The following is a 5416-nucleotide window of genomic DNA, read 5'->3' as shown; positions in this document are numbered from 1 at the left end:
TCCAGAAGACCAGATGTTGTGTATCAGTTCGGTGAGGTATGTCTCAAGAATGGGCATCGTTTAAAACATATTACAGAGAGTTGGTCGAGGGGGCAGGGGGAACCAGAGGCTTTCATTTTGCGTATAACATTAGTGATTTGTTGATACGTGGGGGGTCAAGGTCAAACTGAACAAGAGGATCTGGTAGCTTTGGAATCCAGCTGGGAATTTGAAACAGTTTATTGGGGTTGATTTTAGCCAGAGACTGGGAGAAATAATTTAAACAGTCTGTCACGTTAAAGGATGGCAGGACAGATTCTTTTCTATTTATAACGTTTTTAACATAGCCCCAAAAGTTTCGACCGATGTTATTTGTCGTGATTGAGTGGTCACTTGTGTTGTGACATAGTCCCGTCGTTTTTGTTATGATTGCGCAACTTGTCACGCAACGTACGCGAAACATATATTTCACTAAGGTCACCTTTGTTGTACTTTAAATTCTGTAAGGCTCTTTAACTCTTTAACTGTATGTAATTTGTATTTATTTATATATTCGTCAGGAATTGTTTCGTTATGTCCAAATTTCTCTGCAAAGTAATCATAATACGGTTTTAGGTGTTTGATTTTTGAATTCGCGTCTTGAGATCTGATTGGATTGTCTAGCTGGAGCGCAGATTTAAAATATTCATTAGCCGTTAGCCATTCCGAATCATTTTTGGGAAGAATTACCCCTTTTTTTAGTTCAGGAGGAGCTTCGTTGTTATCTACGTTAGCGCTGTTTTCGTCGATGTCTGCCGTGGCGTCGTCTGTGTTATTGCACATTTGCTCTTCAAGATCCGCACTCAGTTCGTTATTTAGCCCATGTATTATCCGACAGCTACGCTGATGCATCTTAAGGCCACGCGCCCTTTTACATATCTTGCCACAACAACATTTGACAACGGTTCGAATTGGAGACTGCATAACAGGCTCTTGGCTTCTTGAGTTGCCAGACTGATCATGTTCCACGTGATTTGAACATTGTTTACAACGCCAAGTGTGGCGACCAAGCGAGACGAAATCTTGACCACAGAAAGAACAAACGACACAGACCAGTAACATAGCGATAAAACTTGAGCGAATCATTATGTGAGTCTTTTTGCTTTTATTAAATTTAAGAATTTATAGAATATATTGTGATTCAAGCACAAAACTTACTATAAAACTATGGACATGTACAGAGCACGTCTAAGCGGCTTTGCTCGATGTCAATGATAATCAATAATAATCAATAATAATAATAATAGTAGTAGTAATAATAATAAAATAATAATAATAATGATAATGATAATGATAATGATAATGATAATGGTGATGATAATGATAATGATAATGATCATGATCATGATAATGATAATGATAATGATAATAATAATAATAATAATAATAATAATAACAACAACAACAAACAAATTAATGAGCAATATGATATTGTTGATATAAACAGTTTTAGTCAAATGCAAAAACTTGCCTTTGACATTGTTAAGCTCATTTTGATGATACATCATCTGAAAAAGAGCCATTACGTCTAATTATAATGGTGTTGCAATGACAGGTAAAAGTTACCTTATTAATGCTCTTAGAAATCTTTTGCAAAGTAAATGTGCTATTACTGCTACTACTAGACCCTAATCTGGGGTAGGTTTTCGTGCACTTCCGTTGCCCACCTCTTGCGTCTAAATTGAATGTAGATAAATCTGTAGATTTTGATGCGCTGAATACGAATATTAATGTTGTCACTCAAACAAACCCACAGTTTTCGAGTAAATTGCTGTTAAAGATCCTCAAAAATAGTCCGCCATATTATGTTAATTAGTTTTTCGTTAATCTGCTATACTTTTGAGCAGCAGTATCCTTCAAAATCAGGCTCCCATGATAAGATATGTCAGTGGCTATCTGACAGAAAATTGTTCTTCGAAACAGTTCAAAATGAAATGAATAAAAATAGCAAGTGTATTATTCATTTTCAAGAAGAAAGAGGAGCCCTTTCCAGCTTTTCCGGGTCGGCGTTCAAGAGATTTTTAGAATGTCAAAAACTATGGCTCAAACTTGACGGGGAACAAGAATATGTAGCCAGGAAAACCGTGAACATAGTGTCCAAATACGAAGAAAACTACGCCAGCTTTTGTTATCATAAGAATTGTTATTCGAAATTTACTTACAAAACACTCATAATTCGAACTCAAAACCGACAGAGAAAGAATGATGAGGCTAACAGCACACCACTGAGCGATGAAGAACAAGCAACTGAACCATGTCAACCAAAGATATTACACTCATCACTTGCTCGAGAAAAGAATGTTACACAACCAACTCCTAGGGCAAGAAATCAGTATGTTTTACCATCAGTATGTCTTATTTGTGAAAAGGAAAAGCTGTACTACTTCAATCAAGTATGTGTTTTCTTCATACGTTAATATTTGTTTAAATATTATGTCAAAAGCCGACTCTGTGTAGGTAGAGGAACGACAGTCCAAACATTCTGCCATGTGAATGCAATATAGAGAAAAATATTTGTATGGTCTATTTTTATTCACTCCAAAACTTTACTCTAAACTGAGTGTATACATTTTATTCACCTCTAAAACTTGTCAATCACTTTTCTCATTAACTTTTAGAAATCTAAAAAGCGAGAACTGGATAAACTTGTCACTGCGCAAACAGCTGATGGAGGGAAGCTAAGAGAAGCTGCTCAAAAAAAAATGATGATAGAATTCTTATCCAGATTAATGAGAAGGATTGTGTTGCGCTTGAAGTCAAATATCATGGAGATGTTACAAACTGTATGTCACATCTATCAGAAAGAAACCAACAGCAAGCATTGACAGTTATGGTGGACAGCATTTATATCCAGATTCTTTTAACCTGTTCTGTATTGAGTTCATAGAGAAGGTGATTATCGGAAAGCAGAAAATACACTACATGAAAAGGTTGCATGAAGAGTTTGTTAATACTGTTGTTGATGCATCAAGTTATCGTGTGTTCCGCTTAAAACTGCGCTTACAAGAGAGATACCCACAGCTGGTTTTCTGTCAGCCATCTGAAAGAAACAAGTGTGAAATGGTTTTTGTTGAAGATCTCAGTTGCAGTAATGTGGTATATGAAAATCATATGACCCTAGAAGATGAAAGTTCTTCACAAAGTGAAACTGAAGATGAGGATGTTGAGGAGAAAGGAGAGGAACAAATGATTACAAAGGAGATACCCATATGTGAACTGTACTCTGTGGCAATATTTTTAAAGGTTGTGTTGTGCAAACCAACTGAATGGTATGATAATTGGCCTCCTTTATCCTGTGATATAACTGGAGATAATGTGAAGAAAATTTTCCATGTTTGCTATTCAATTTTCTTGCCTGGATGATTGGAGCATCGACAGATCCTGATCTATCAGACTATCTTGAGGTTGATGAAGATGTTAGAACTAAAATCTTTTCCGCTGCGCAAGATCTAATATTTATTGCAACAAAAGGTCGCAGTCAAACACCGAAATCCCTTGCTTTGGCAATGTCAGTGAGACAGATATCAGGATGCTCAGGTCTAATAAAAATGTTGAATGGACTGGGACATTGTATTTCTTTACCCAGCAGTGATTCATATGACACCGCTCTTGCCCAGTTGAACATTGACACAGCTGATGTTGTTATACCCAGAGGATTTGTTGAAAACAAATTTGTCAATCTAGTTTTTGATAACATTGATTTCGGGGAAGCAGTTAAACATCAAACCCATGTCACAAATGGAATTATCACACAAGTGCCTTTTGAATATGAAATGGGAAAGCCTGAAAAGACCATCCAAATCAAGAAGATGCAAAGAACAGTAAAAGCACCGCCAACTGATATAGTGCCATATGCTATTGGCAGTAAGAAGACTCCTGTATTTCAAGAAGCAGAACATCATGCTGATATCACAACTCACACTGCAAAAATGCTTGACATAGCATATATTGCAATTAAGTTAGTTCAAATGTATTATGGTGACCAAGTGCCGCTTCCAGGATGGACTGGTTTCAATACAATCCTGTTCCAAGATGACATTCCGAAGGAATCAAGAGTTGGATACCTACCAATCATCGATGCAAATCCCACTGAGTATCCCACTATCTATGCTATTTTAAAGAGAAGTGTAAGCATTGCCAATAAATTGAAATTGAAATATGCAGTTGTGGTTTTTGACGAGGGACTGTATTCCAAAGTACAACAAATCAGATGGAAAGAAGAAGCCTTCTACAACAAGTTATTTGTGCGACTGGGAGAGTTCCATGTGATAATGTCTTACCTATCAGCTGTTTCAAAGCTTTTTGCAGATGGTGGACTGAAGGTACTGTATTACTGATTTATTTATTTTTATTATTATTATTTAATTACTTATTTATTATTTATACAGGATGTACTTTTATATGTTTGCATGTAGGAAAATTGTTTGCATGTAGGATGTCCTGATAGAATCTGGCATAACTGGTGAAGGATCGATCAAGGGTGTGCTGTCTGGAAAAAATTATAATAGGTCTGTCCATTGTCACAAAATTATGTATGAAGCCCTTCAAAGATTACGCTTCGAAGCATACCTTGATTCATTGGATTTTGATGATCGTGAAAAGGTGGTTGAATACGTGAAGTGCATGGGCGACTGCTTTCCACAAGATTTTACAAAGGAACTGGTGGATAACTCATTACTTGATAAAATATGTGATGATTATGACAGTTTCATTACCAAATCTTCAGCTAATTGTAGAACATTCGCCTTTTGGTGTATGTACATTATGTAAATAGGTAATTATTGATCATGTTTCCTCGCGAATGCATTTTGCTGTACACTTAGATTCTTGTAATATATTACAGTACTAATAATAAAGTATTATTATTTAGGTATAATGCTGATGTTTATCAGAGCCACAAGAACAATCGATTGGAGTCTACATCTTGCAAGGTTCCGCTTGATGTTGCCGTGGTTTTTTGTGTGTGATCGGGTTAACTACTCGCGTTATGGCACAGCTTACTGGTTAGAAATGATGGCCCTCGACAAGACACATCCTGGTTTGTAATAAAAATTTGGGGGGTAGTCCTCTATTATCATCCTCTTTGTGTGATCGATCTTTGTGAGACTTGTAAGTTTGGTACGAAACTGGCTAGTTTTCTTTTGCAGGTTGTTCTCAAGAATTGTCATCTAACTTTGCCGTCCAGCGCCAAAGTAGTCAAGGGTTTGCTGCCGTCGCGTGCGACCAAACGATTGAGCAGACCGCTAACAGAGATGCAAAGACCAAAGGTGGCCTTGTCGGGATCTCCATGAACCGGGATGCAGTGCATAGGTGGATGCTCTCGCAGTCTGAAAGAGCATCAATCACAAGACAATGCAAGTTGATGGCAGGAATGGATCTTATACCAAGGTACATGCAT

Source organism: Dendronephthya gigantea, unplaced genomic scaffold (genome assembly GCF_004324835.1).
Source record: "Dendronephthya gigantea isolate DGI-Jeju-01 unplaced genomic scaffold, DenGig_1.0 000055F, whole genome shotgun sequence".
In the NCBI taxonomy this organism is placed as follows: Eukaryota; Metazoa; Cnidaria; class Anthozoa; order Malacalcyonacea; family Nephtheidae; genus Dendronephthya; species Dendronephthya gigantea.
Note: the sequence above shows the minus strand (reverse complement) of the source record.